Source organism: Macrotis lagotis, chromosome X (assembly GCF_037893015.1).
Source record: "Macrotis lagotis isolate mMagLag1 chromosome X, bilby.v1.9.chrom.fasta, whole genome shotgun sequence".
Classification (NCBI taxonomy): domain Eukaryota; kingdom Metazoa; phylum Chordata; class Mammalia; order Peramelemorphia; family Peramelidae; genus Macrotis; species Macrotis lagotis.
In genome coordinates, this window is record NC_133666.1 from 534067493 (window position 1) to 534079707 (window position 12215).

Below are 12215 nucleotides of genomic sequence, written 5' to 3' on the forward strand. Positions count from 1 at the left end.
CAGGAGTACCTGAGTTCAAATCCGCCCTCAGACACTTAATAATTATCTAGCTGTGTGGCCTTGGGCAAGTCACTTAACCCCACTGCCTTGCAAAAAAAAAACCCTAAAAAAAAAGAACTATATGCTGGTGATCACTCTATGCTCTTGTAAATTTGTGGTGGATTCAGTTGCCATGGCCAAAGAATTCCTCATCTAGTGAATAACTTGCTGATGATAAATCTCTTTTTATTTATCAAGGTAGTTCCTCAAGCAGCAAACACAAGGTGTTGTTGCAAAGACACTGCTCTAGAGGTCTTACCAATTTGACAAAATTGCCCAGAGTGTGAACTCTCCTGATTTGGCCTTTAAAAATCTATGCCTGGGGAAGCCAAGTGGCACAGTTAGGTGGCACAGTGAATAGAGCATCAGCCCAGGAGTCAGGAGGACCTGAGTTAAAATTTGGCCTTAGACACTTACTAATTACCTAGCTGGGTGACCTTGGGCAAGTCCCTTAACCCCATTGCCTTGCAAAACCTTAAGAAAAAAAAATATGGCTATGAGGTACAAAGGAGATTCTGCCAAATTTAAAAAGAAAAGTCATGGGATAAAGAATACAACCAATACAACAAGTAAAATAAGGAGCATCAGATCTGGCTTTACTGTTTTGCTATTGTTATTTTATTGGTTTTTACCCCAATAAATAAGCATCAGAACAAGAATTATGTCAACCACCCAGACCTCAGAAAAATGAGATCATACAAAGCTAGCTATATCTTTATGAGATGGGAAGATTTTGTAAAAATAGTCTATGAGAAAAATAAACCCAAAACACATTTTAAATCACATAAAAATGTGAAACTACCTTGAAGGGAAAAAGAGCTAAAAAACAAAAGTCAGATACAAGAAAATGTAAACAATGATATATATTAAAAAAAAAAACCCAGGAAGCACATGTATTTAAATAAATCATTTTGAAGTTGAAGAAGGAACTCATTCTAACCACAGCATCCCACCCAAAATTCACTGTTTTCTAACTCCAAACAAAGATCAAAAATAACTATAGTCAAAAATGAGTTTCAAAAACCTTATTGGACATCACTGCAACATAGCCATCACCAAATAGAATTAGTTGAAATTAATTGATTCTTAAAATTTTTAGATTTAAAGTCAAATTAAAATTACCATTAAATTTGGAGAGAACTTAAAATATACAAATCAAAATTTAAAAAGAGCTAAGAACAAACTAAGAAAAATAGTCTATATTTATTAATTCCTCTGGAGATTCTTAGTAGCCTAAAATGTCCAAATTATATATCAATTCCATTTTTGTCTGCCTGCCAGAAGAGAAGAAGCAAATTTGTCTAAACAATATTGAAATTCCAAATAATATTAAGAATACATAGATGTTTATTTAAATGATAGAAGAGTTGATCAATTTCAACAGAAATGTTACATTTTACAGGGAGGAAAAATCAAGAAAACATTAGTAAGCTACTTATAATGAAGAACTGGAAAAATATAACATCTGAATATCCATAATGTTAAATGAAAATAAAATTTCATTTGTCTTAGCTTATCATATTGGCAAGTTAAATCAAGCCAATATCAACAATGACAAATAAAATCACTTTTATCATAAACAATACATGAAAATAAATATGGTTGTCTGAGAGAACAGAGGTCAAGAAAACAATTGTCCACTTAAAAATGATTAACCTTTATTAAAATTTCTAAAATATATCCTACATAACACCTAGATTAGTTTCTGTGGGCAGGAGATATTTTGGCTTTTCTTTTTATCTCCTGGCTTACTTTAGCACAGTGGCCGGAAATGTGTGTTTAATATATGCCTCTTGACTGTCTGAATGAATTTATTTCATCTGAGTTTTTACCTGCTTTTCCTGATCAATAAGTCTTGTAGATATTCTAAAATACTTGTTTTTATTTTCTTTATTCCCACCTCAGATATTTCATCAAGGCCACGTAGTTTAACATGACAAAAAGCAAAAAACTGTAGTACTCAACAAAATCATTAAAATTTCTTAGTCAAAAGGATTAATAGGCTGGACCTGAAGCAGATGCTGAGAAAAGCATTGGTAGAGGAGCAGACTGCATATTTTTGACTCTGCTGCAGCTGTGAAGGATTGAAGCTGCTAACGGTGGAATCAAACTCAGGAGAAACTCTGGGCACAGTTCCGGCATCCGAAATAAATTAAAGTAAACAGTGTTGCTCTCTCATCCACCCTGTTAGCAGCCTCTCAGCTAAGTCAGAGACCACACACTCAGACCACACAGGACCAGCTGAACTCTCTTGCACGCAACATCTAGAAGCTGTCACTCTGTGGAGGCACAAAAAGGATAGGGGGCGTGAGAGTATGTGTGCACCTCATCCTATCTACAGCTGGCTAGGATACTATGCGCTTTAGAGAAAAGAAGGTGGGGGGGGCAAAATCCATAAACCTCGCTGAGAAAACATAGTGGTCATGGCAAACATAGCGGTCATGGCCTTTGGTGGTAATGACTTGTACTCCCCTTATACCAATTTAGTAGCTGATGAAGGATTAGCAAAGCATCTATTTAACATCAATTAACCTTCTATCTATCATATGTCAAAAGAAAGTTTTACGATTTTGAAAGAATTTTGTTAAAAGAAATAATGAATGGCTACAATTTAAACATGTATAATGCTGTAAAATTAACAATCATTATGATTATTGGTGAATTTTTCTTAACTTGCAAACTGCATCTTTTCAAAAATCAAAGCAAACTGTAATCCATTTTAAAACTTGGACAACAAATTAAATGTAGAATTTTTTTTAAAATTAGTATCACAACCCTAGTTTTCCAAAATGTTTATTAGTGGAACAAAAAAAGATAATTATTTCATCCAGATTTCATTTATAGATAACTTTTATGATGATTTGTTTTAAAGACAGACTTTAAAGTATGAAAAAAAGGTGAATAATAAAAATAAGAACTTAAAATTAGCATTTAAGTTATAAGAAATATTTCTTACCACCATACACCATTCCCTGGGCTAGTTTCATTCTATCCATGGTAACTCCTGTATCAAAGACTTTTAGAGGGAGTCCAAGTATGATATCACTGAGAATTATTAAGTGGAAAAGCTTGGAAGAGAACTGATGAAAAGTGAATAAAGGCATTATATATGTATGTTCCTTGAGTCCTCAAAACTCAGCTATAAGAACCAAAGTCCATTCTCTTTGAATTCAAACGTCTATTTACTGAACTCCTTTACTACTCTCCGGGCAACTAGGTGATACATTGGATAGAGTCCTGGGTCTGGAGTCAATAAGACTCATCTTCCTTGGATGGCTAGGTGGTGCAGTGGATAGAGCATTGACCCTGGAGTCAGGAGTATGTGAGTTCAAATCCGGCCTCAGACACTTAATAATTACCTACCTGTGTTAAGCCACTTAACCCCATTTGCCTTGCAAAAAAAAAAAAAAAAGACTCATCTTCTTGATTTCAAATCTGGTATCAGATACTTTCTACGTGTATAAGCCTGGGCAAATCACGCTTGCCTCAGTTCTTCAGTTGTAAATTGACCTGGAAAAGGAAATGGCAAACCATTCCAGTCTCTGCCTAGATAGCCTCAAATGGGGTCATAAAGAATTGTATACAACTGAAAAAATGATGGAAAAACACTACTATCACCCCCAATCTAGGGCAAGAAACTCCTATAGGTAGCTTATATTTCCATGCCAGAACAATTTTCTGGGTATGCAGATCAACATATCCTCTTCTCATCCTACCCTAAATTCCAAGAAAAAAATTCAAAGAGAGAGGAATGCCATCCTATTCAGAATAATCCTTTGTCTTCAAAACCCCAGAAAGTTTCCAAAATTAGATGGAAACAAGACTATAAGATCCATCTCATTAAATAACCAAATCTACAGGACAAAGGAAAAGAGAAGAGACCCAGTCTAATCAGGATAATGCTCAAGTTCTCAAGAAACACTATGGACTAAAATAAATATCCTTTAGTACTCCCCCAAAATAGTGATATACACTGGAGGGCAACCTATAATCAAACTGAGTTTCCAAGGATTGGGTAAAGAAAGTCTGGTTTGTGAAAAGAATCATTTCTCATAGGGTCATTTTCAAACAGACTTCACTTAGTTGAGGTCAGGGCACCAAGGAGCTACCCCCACCTTAATTAATACCATCAATACTCTGAGGAGGGGGTGGGGTGGAGAATGTCCACAGTACAGGACATCAGATGATTTCCTGGAAAGTAGTTTTGCTAACATAATGGGGAATAGAGGTAGAAGAAAGGACTCATAGCATTACTAGCACAGAATAAATAGGGCCAAGGCAGTCAAGTGCTGGTGCAAGTTAACAGCTGAAGAACTTGGAAAGGATTTTAGACTTTATTTAAGCATTAATTTTAATGTAAGACTTAAAAATCAAATAATTCAGTAGAAACTGGATGGGATATAAGTGATCATTTTAAGAAATCCCTTATTTTATAAGGAAATTGAGGCTAAGAAATATAAAGCGACTTCCTAAAAGTCTCATAGTTTGCTAGGAAAAGTTAAGCAAAAGAGAGAGAAAAAAGAGAACAAGATTGATTTGAGAAATGAATGGCAGAGAGAAAAGAGATTCTGATCTCTGAGATTCTTGGTTCACCTTTACCTTGATCCCTTGTCCTCTATCTACTTCCCTCTGTCCTTTCTTATTTTATCTACCTAAGTTATTTACCTAGTTTTCCTGCCTCTTCAGCTTTCATTCTCTATTGTCATTGTCCCCTACCTCCCCCTCTTATACTTCTAATTACTAAATTTTAAAAATTTTTAAATTAAATTTTCAAAAGAAACTTTGTGATTCAGCAGTCCTAGATAGGAAAAGGGCATGTAATAGGGGATGGTCATAGGAAGTTAAGAGGAAATAAAAAGAGTAATCACCAAGATAGGACCCAGACACATAATGATATGGAAGGAGAATCACTAGGGCATATTCAGGAATTTTTTTTTAACTTGGGTAAGAGACAGGAAAGGTATTATTTGGTAGGTAGTGTAAGATAGATGCCTAAGATTCATTCTAGCTTTTTTAACTCTCAGCATCCAGCATAGTACCATACACAAAGAAAGTGTTTAACAAATGCTTGTTGGACTGGTTTAGGCACTGGCTTGGGGAAGTGGTGGTTTTAAAGGTAGGTAGAAGAAACAACTTACTCCTGTGGATCCTACAATAGCTTCTGATCATAAGTAATCATTAAGGACCCTCAGTGGATTATTTAGCAAGCAGTGAGTGCAGAGTATTAGAAAAAAATATCAAGTAGAGAATAGGTGATGATGGTATTTTTGTCCTTTGCTCTTGAAAAAAGATCATGTCATCAGGGAGGTGGTGCCATGACAAGCAGATGGATCTGAGGGGGGCTGTGCTAAGCTACCTTTTCTCTTTCAGAGTCATCTGGGTCCAGGGGCCAGAAATTGATCAGGATGCCTGGAGAGGGCCCTGGAAGCGAGACAATCAGAGCTAGGTGACTAGCCCAAGGTCACACAGCTAGTAAGAGCCTGAGGAGGGATTTGAACTCAGGTCCTCCTAACATCAGAGCTGGCACTCTACCTTCTGTACCATTTAGAACAATAAAAAATGAGATAACTCAGTGGATAAAGCTCTTGGCCTGGAGTCAGGAATACCTGAGTTCCAATTCAGCCTCAGATACTCTGTGATCCTGGTAAAGTTTGAGGAACAGTAAGTAGTCTAGTCTAGCTAGAAGGCAGACTTCATATGTTGGGATGGTGAGGAGGATGGGAAGTTAGCATCTAAGATCCTGGATCAGTGGTCAGACCTGTGCATCAAAGACAACTTAGGTAGCCTTGTGAAAGAAAGGCTAGAAGATGTGAGACTGTTGTCAGGGAAGCTATTACCCTTGCTTAGGTGAAAAATAATGAAATCCTGAACTAGGACAGGCAACTGGAATGGAAAGAAGAGGATTGATAGGAGAAATTTAAAATAAATTTGTAGGACCTGATTAATTGATGGGAATGAGGAGCAGAGTTTAAGCAAAAAATGATAAGAACATAGGTAACCTTCATTTTAAGTAAATGAGAAGTAGAGAATTAAAAACAGATTAGATGAAATTGATAATTAAGTTATTTTGTGGAACTGAATATCTGAATCTTAGGCATTTTCAGTGTAGAAATATTAGCAAAGTGTGAGGGCTTGGTTTTTCTGGCAATGCAAAGACTGAGTTAGGGCAGAAGTTTAAAATGAGATTTGTAAGAATGGGCTAATTTTGCCCATGATACAGAAGAAGTGGCCAAATGGGAAACAGAAGTCAATGAATCAGGAAGATACTGTAAAGTTCTCAAAATACTTAAGGAAGAAGGATCATTATTGCCAACAGAAGAAATAATATAGGAAAAATAGCAGGAGGATAAAGAAAGCATCAATGAAATTCACAACCTCATATATCTACATGAAAAAATACATTGGTACAACTTTTACCAGATTGTTAGGTGCCATAGGGAGGAGCAAAGGGAAGGGAGGGTGGTAGAAAAATGTGGAACTCATAAACTTGCAAATAGATGGATACTGAGAACTATCTTTGCATGTAATTGGTAAAAAAAGAAAGGAAATTAAAGGATGGAGCTCACCAATAATTTGCTGTTAGGCACCACTTCCCAGTTAATATTAACTCCCCCTTATAGCAAAAATATTGTATGTAAGGGGGAGTTAATATTAACTGGGAAGTGGTGCCTAACAGCAAATTATTGGTTTAAAAACAAAAGGCAGGGCAATTAGGTGGCACAGTGGATAGAGTACCAGCCCTAGAGTCAGGAGAACCTGAGTTTAAATTTCAACTCAGACACTTAATACTTAATGGAGCTGAGTGACCTTGGGCAAGTCATTTAACCCATTGCCTTGCCAAAAAAAAGACATCAATAACATTTTGAAAATAAAACAGTATAAATGCTTCTCTAAGTATGTTAAACCTTTTCTCTGCTAAAGATTATCTTTACAGAAATCAATTATTAGACACTATGTGAAAGAGAGCGTTTCCACTAAAGCTTGAAAGTATAAAGTGTTGTCTTATACCAAACTAGTCCAAGTGAGTTTTTCCTCTGTTTTCATTTTGAGTCTTCTTTTAAGTTCTCATTTCTTGATGCAGTTGCTGTGGTCTACTTTTGTCTTTCTGTCCACTTCTATTTTGTCAGTTCTAATATACAGTGGAAACCATACAACCAAGCGTCTTGTATGCTTTCTTCCATATGATTAAAATTCTTTTTTTTTTTTCAAATTTGAAACTATTCACCTAAGAAGGTAAGCACGGAGTTTGGGATTCAACTATTACTAACTGAGCTAGAAAGATTCTAGGTCTCAATTCTTTTGCCATTAAAAAGTCACCTATCATAAATCAACCTTCATAATTTCTGATGTAGGGGGAAAAAACACAAACTAAAGAATGGAAGTTCCTGTTAAATCCACCATTTACTCGGTATACGATTGTTGACAAGGCTCTAAGTCTCAATTTGTTGACTGTCTAGACTTACAATGAAGGAGAAAATGTCAAGATTAAACGTTATTAAGAGAAAAATGATTATTATAAGAAAAATTCTGTGTAAACTAAGTATAAACTGATATGTACCTTTGCATAGATTGATCTACAACTAATAGTTTGGAAATTTCAGTGTAGTGCAATATATTGTATAGTCCCTTGAGAAAAAAATTAAAATTTCTTTGCAAATTTTCTTATATACTAAAAAGTTTTCACAAAATGTAAAACTTTGAAAATATTAGGCTTCAAAGGGCAACAAAAATGTGCATACCTTTTGACCCAGCAATATCACTACTGGGTCTATACCCTGAAGAGATGATGAAAAAGGGTAAAAACATCACTTGCTCAAAAATATTCATAGCAGCCCTCTCTGTGGTGGCAAAGAATTGGAAATTAAGTGAATGTCCTTCAGTTGGGGAATGGCTTAGCAAACTGTGGTATATGTATGTCATGGAATACTATTGTTCTATTCAGGGAAGCCTGGAGGGATTTGCATGAATTGATGCTGAGCAAGAAAAAACATTGAACAACACCACAGCAGCAACATGGGGGTGATGATCAACCCTGATGGACTTGCTCATTCCTTCAATGCGACAACCAGGGACGATTTTGGACTATCTGCAATGGAGAATACCATCTGTATTCAGAGAAAGAATTGTGGAGTTTGAACAAAGACCAAAGACTATTACCGTCAAATCGGAAAAAAAAAAAGCGTTATATTATTGTCACTTTACTATCTCGTACTTTATTTTTCTTCCTTAAGGTTATGATATCTCTGTCATCACATTCAACGGAGATCAGCGTATAACATGGAACCCATGTAAAGACTATCAGAATGCCTTCTGTGGGGGGGAGCAAGAATGAGGGGAAAATTGTAAAATTCAAAATCTTTCTTTAAAAAAAAATTCTTTGTGCCAAAATATGTAAATGATTTGCTGGCCGTTTAAAGCCTAAATCTTCCAGAATAAACTCACAGAGAGCGCTGCAAGCGCTGAGGCAGGGCAGGTGAATCTTCTAAAACCATCAAGGCAAGCTGCTTTCACACTAGATGCCAACCCAAGCAAACAAGAGCGCCTCTTCCCCGGAGGCGGTGGAGGTCCGCGTCCGGGCCGGGCGCATGGCAGAGCCTGGCCTGGGGGGCGCGGCAGGGGGCGCGGCAGGGGGCGGGCCAGGGGGCGTGGCCTCCGGCGCGGGCCAGGAGGCGGGGCTGCAGGGACGGCGGCCGAGCCCGACCCCAGCCCGGGCCTGCGGGCGACCTCGTCACGCTACGGCCCGAGGCCGGCGGGGATCCGCACCCAAGCCGCGGGGCCCGGGGCACCTCCCTCCGCCGCGCCGGCCGTGCCTTCACAATCGGGGCCCGCGGGGACGCGCCAGCCGCCCATCCCTTCTTCGCCTCCGGCCCGGCCGCCCTCCCGCGGCTGCCCCGCGCCCACGTCCGAGACCAGGCCCCGCCGCCGCCCCCGGCCCCCCCCACCCGGGTCCCGCGCTACCTGCGCCGCCGCCGCCGCCGCCACCCTCGCCCCGCCGGCCGCTTCCGCGAAGCTCTCCACTTCCGTCCACAGCGAGGCCGGAGAAGGTCGATCCGCCCCGTAGTCGAGCGCCGAGGGCTCGATCGCGCCGCTTCCGGGCCCGGCCCGGGCGGGGAGGCGCCCGACTGCGCAGCCTCCGGCCTCGGTTTCGCTTCGGGACGGGAAGGCCCGGGCGGGGAGGCGCCCGACTGCGCAGCCTCCGGCCTCGGTTTCGCTTCGGGACGGGACGGCCCCGGCGCGGCGGCCCTGCGGGGGGCGGAGGCTTGGAGCTGCCGGCCGAGGGCACCCGGGCACTTCAGGACCGCCCAGTCTCACCCGGCTCCGGGGACTCTGGGCATGGGGCGGGAGGGGGGCATCATTATTTCCACCAACTTCTGATCTTTTGCATTTCCTAAAATTATTTAAAAACACGGGGCGACTAGGTGGCGCAGTGGATGGAGCACCGGCCCCCGAGTCAGGAGGACCTGACAGTGTGGCCTTGGGCAAGTCACTTAACCCCACTGCCTTGCAAAAACTAAAAAAGAAAATTATTGAAAAACAGTATTGAGAGTAAGGGATCGATAGGTTTCCACAGACTGCCAGAGGAATCCCCAAATTTACAAAAAGAATAAAGAACGAATCCAAAACAACCCTTCCTTCAGGTTCCACATGAGGTATGGGAGGCTGTGGCATCCAGCCACTCTGCCTTTGATGCTCTCTGCCTAGGTGACTTTGGCCAAGTTATTAAATTTCCCAGTCCCCAGTTTCCTTACATGAAATATGGTCACTGAGCTCCCTTCCAGCTCTCCATTTATGATCCTAGGAAACCGAGGAAGGCTGTACCTTAGAAATGGAAAGAACGGCTTATTTGGAGTCAGGGCTAGGATGCCCAATTCTATCTCTGGGCATCATATTCAGCATTTGTAGAATGGAGCGAGGGAGTCAATGAAAGGACGTCTTCAAAACTTACTCCGGGCATTTATTTAAGCACATTCTATGAGCCAGGAACTATGTGAAGGCCCTGGAGAATACACATATGGATCAAAATTGTCTCTGGCATCAAGGAATTTTCATTTCTAAGGAGGGAAACATTCCATGGTACAAGATAATTGCAGAATAGGTGGACATAACCTTAGGAGGAAATCTCTAGTAGTCAGGAAGGGAATGAATGAGCTTTATTAAGCACTTAACTATGTGATATTATCCCATTTGATGCTCCTAACAACATTATGATCATTTGACAGTTGAGGAAACTGAGGCAGGCTAAGGTTAAGTGATTTTCCCAAGGTCAACCAGGCCTTCCTGACTCCAGGCCCAGCTGCCATAAACTGTCTGCCGCTACCTGGGGACACCAGGAATGTCTTTATACAGAGTATGGTGTTTAAACTATATCTTGATGTAAGATGGGGATTCTAAATTGCTAATTCAAGGAGGCAGAGCATTCCACCAATGGAAACAGTCGATGAAAAGACAAAAAAAAATGACAGAAGAGGTGTTGCGTTTAATAGACACATCAAGTAGGACAGCATAGAAGGATCACAGAGTGTGACTGAAAAAGTAAGGAAGGGCCAGGTTGTGAAGAGATTTTAGGTGTCAAGCAAAGGACTTCATATATTTGATCTTGGAGGTATTTTTTTTAGGGTTTTTTTTTTTTTTTTGCAAGGCAATGGGGTTAAAGTGGCTTGCCCAAGGCCACACAGCTAGGTAATTATTAAGTGTCTGAGGTCGGATTTGAACCCAGGTACTCCTGACTCCAGGACCAGTGCTCTATCCACTGTGCCACCTAGCTGCCCCACTTAGAGGTATTATGAAGCCACTGGAATTAGAGATGTAATATGAACAGGCCTACCCTTTAGGAAGATCACTTTGGCAGCTGGGTGGAAGCTAGAATGATTTATAATTTCTCCAAGGTAAAGAAAGCAGCACTGTTGGAATTTAAACACATTTCTTATGACTTGTCTTTCCACTGTTTTAGAGGATGTGCCACACCTAAAGTCAGTTAAGTGGCAAAACTTTTGAGCCCAAAATTATTATTAATCTGTCTAGTACTTGTCATTGAACAGAAACCAATAGAAAAAAACCTGCCCATCAGAAGGTAAAGGTGAAGGCCTGTTGATTTCCCTAGTTATGATATTTCTGCTTTGTCTCTTCTCAGATTACCTGATTATTTATTAATTAATTTCTAAGACAGTTGGTGAAGAGCCTCATGATAATGCCATTTAAAGATTGGTTGAAAGAACTGGAGAATAGTAGTCTGAAGGGACATGGTGACTGTTAAATTATCCAAAGAACTGTCATGAGGAAGAGGAATTTACATTTTTCTGCTTGACCTCAAAAGGCAGAATTTAGGTCTGTGAATTAAAAAAGATGAATTCTGCCCATCTCTAAAGTTAACAGCCAGAGCTATGTGAAACATGTCCCAAAGGGAGCTGGGATCCCTATGACTGAGTGATCACATCCCCAGTAAACTGTAGTAGGTGATTCTTGTTTCATTATGAGTTGGATCAGATAGAATCTGAAATTCATTGCCAACACTGAGATTCTGTGCTTTCGTTCACAATTTGACGATCATTAATTTCCTTTCTAGCTTTTAATCCTCTTGTTCTTAAATTGGACTTTAGGTAGTACACCCACTTGACAAGCCCATTTTCTAGTTTGGGAGGCTTGACTCCTATTGATCCTATTAGGATCTTGATAGTTGAGATTCCATTAGGGCTCAGTTTGGAAGCATGTTAGGGTAGCACCTAAATTGACTTCAGCAATCAGTACAGTTCATGCAATTGTGAGTCACTGAAGTAGAATTACAGTTAGTATGTACTTGAGAAATGATGGAATGGATTTAGAGAAATATGGCAAGACTTGTGTGAATTACTTCAGAGTGAAGTGAGTACAGTTTCTACAATAATAATAATATAGAGAAAAATAGCTTTGAAAGATTTAAAAATGAGTAATTATATTTCTAGAGTGATAAATAATGAATTATGTTGACAGAAATGATAATGAAGATACAGAATGAGACAGTTTGGGCATGGTTGGCGTTGGAATTTATGTTATAACAAATTTATTCATGTTTGTTATATAGGCTCTTATTTTGAATAGGGAGGAGGGAAACATACTTACTAATTTAAATACAAATAAAATGGGGGGGGATTACAATTAGTTCCGTTGCAACAAACCTTTCCAGGCCCCAAGCAATGAAC

The 12215-nt window shown here is 39.7% G+C and overlaps 1 protein-coding gene across 3 annotated transcripts in view; it reads right to left on the bottom strand.

Annotated features, from left to right (window-relative positions):
* EXOC2 (exocyst complex component 2) overlaps positions 1–9090 on the bottom strand; it is a 234013-nt gene extending 224923 nt beyond the window's left edge. Inside the window, exon 1 of one of the 3 annotated variants that reach the window (XM_074199429.1) lies at positions 8998–9090. The gene's annotated coding sequence lies outside the window, so the exon portion shown is untranslated. Of the gene's footprint in view, positions 1–2048; positions 2730–8481; positions 8636–8997 lie in introns of those variants that run through there. The other 2 variants (XM_074199428.1, XM_074199430.1) reach the window with 2 other exon arrangements.
* Positions 9091–12215: the final 3125 nt, after the last annotated feature.